Here is a 1,996-nt window from a genome sequence, read left to right as displayed (position 1 = left end):
TAACCATTTGGAAAACCAGGATTTCCAAAGACCTTTACTGAGGTTAGTGTTGCAAGGACCAGAAGCATGCGTTAAGAAAAGTGATGGTAAACAGGTAAACACTTTCACTTTTGCATCTTGATTTCTAGACCCATGATTTCTATTGATTGAAGACATAACATTGATTGCCAATTAAGAGTGTGTATTGCATCCTTGAGGGTGGTACTCATCTGCACATAATAACATATCAGAACTTGTGCCTCAGTTGTAACCTCAATAAGCCACTCTATTGAAAGGTCAGTTTGGCAGCTTCTGGTGGTGGTGTATGCATTAAGTCCAGTGGATTCCATTGTTGTGTGCCCATTACCATACTTCTCGCTATAAAATCAGTCCTTTGGTTTTGGGCACTGTTTATGTTTGAAGATATAATACTCTGTAAATACTTGGACATTGGAACTGGCTGAAGTCCTATGAAGCAGAAAATATACAGAATATATGTCAACTCTAGTCATGAAGAACCACTGTCAGGGTGATGGGAGCCTAATGTGAAATTGACACTAGGTGGTTGTTTGGTCTCTTCTTCCAATGGTGCCATATTGGGTTTGAACATTTTTCTGTGTTCCTGGTAGATTGGATATATCTATCTATTAATGGGAATGTCTAGTCCACTAGCATTTAATATGATTATGAGAGCTAGTTTGATTCATCCATTTTGAAGAGATGGGGGAGCAGAGTGTAGGGTGGGTTGTGGGGGGGGTTGTCTGATTAAGGGGCCCTGAACCAAGAAGTAATGGAGTTTGAGAAGCCAGCAGGTCGAGGTTCAGCAGCAGCAGCCCCATGGGCTGAAGTTGAGGGGGGTGCGCTGAGTTGGTGCAGGCTGGGGGGGCAGTCCTGGTCTGTGGCTTCTTGACTCAATCCTGTTTCAACAGCGAATATGTCTCGGCCTGTCACAAATAAAAAGGTCATTGATTATTTGGTGTCAGGAATTTAATGATGCCAAGAAGATTATGGAAGAGATTGAGGCCTTCCAGATAAGAAAGTTCAATCTCCCAGGGAAGCTAAAAATAAGAGGCAATCTGGAAAGAATTCACAGGAAGATAGTGAGGACTCAGAAGTAACAGATGTGAAGACCAAGGATGATTCTCACTCGGCAGAGGACAGCTAAGATGAAAAAGAAGCCCATAAGAATGTGCACCAGCAAAGCATGTAGCTTCCAAACAGAGTGATGCTCGTGGAAGATGTGGGCAGTGGAGAACAAGAACAGGAGGATGAGGCACAATTCCAGGAGGAAGATTCTGGCAGCGATGATGATTTCCTAGTGGAAGATGATGAGGGCAGTGACTATGGCAGTTCAAAAAAGAAAAACAAAAAGATAATTAAGAAGTCCAAACCTGAGAGAAACAAAAATGCCAAAACCCAGACTAAAGGCCGCAGTGACGCCAAACCCTGTGAAAAGCAAAGGGAAAAGTAGGTCGCCCCACAGCCTCAGAGACATCAAAGGAAAGGACTCCTCTCAAAGAAGAGGAAGAACCAGAAAGTCCCCCAGAAAAGAACACCTTTGCAAGCCCTCCACCTGAGAAATCGGGGGATGTAGCATCTGAAGATGAAGCCCAGTCTGGGGAGGATTAAAAAAGGGATGATGGTTTGTGGAGAAATTTTATTTGATTTATTTGACTTATTTTATTTATTTTTAAATATTTGTTTGTTTGTGAAAGAGAGAGAGAGAGCACATGCAGGAGGAACAGAGGGAGAGGGAGAGAAATTCTCAAGCAGCCTCATGGGCTGAGTGCAGAGCCCACTCCATCTCACGACCCTGAGATCACTACCTGACCTGAAACCAAGATTGGGACACTTGACCAATTGGAGAGAGATTTTATTTAAAAAATAGAAGAACAAAAGTAGGGAGAAAAAAGAAAATCTTCTTATTAAGATAGAACATGATTTTGGCTATGGCTTAACTCATGGGCTTTCAATGCTTTTTTCCTTTTCTTGAAAATAACATCTCCCTCTCTCTCTC

General features: G+C 42.4%; 1 pseudogene; it reads left to right on the top strand.

The window, feature by feature from the left end:
- The first annotated feature begins 913 nt into the window (after positions 1-913).
- LOC113918893 lies at positions 914-1,608 on the top strand (annotated as a pseudogene).
- The last annotated feature ends 388 nt before the right edge of the window (positions 1,609-1,996 follow it).

The sequence above is a fragment of the Zalophus californianus genome, chromosome 1, assembly GCF_009762305.2.
Source record: "Zalophus californianus isolate mZalCal1 chromosome 1, mZalCal1.pri.v2, whole genome shotgun sequence".
NCBI classification, from domain to species: Eukaryota; Metazoa; Chordata; class Mammalia; order Carnivora; family Otariidae; genus Zalophus; species Zalophus californianus.
The sequence above is the reverse complement of the archived record's forward strand: the minus strand, read 5'-3'. Positions and strand labels throughout refer to the sequence as shown.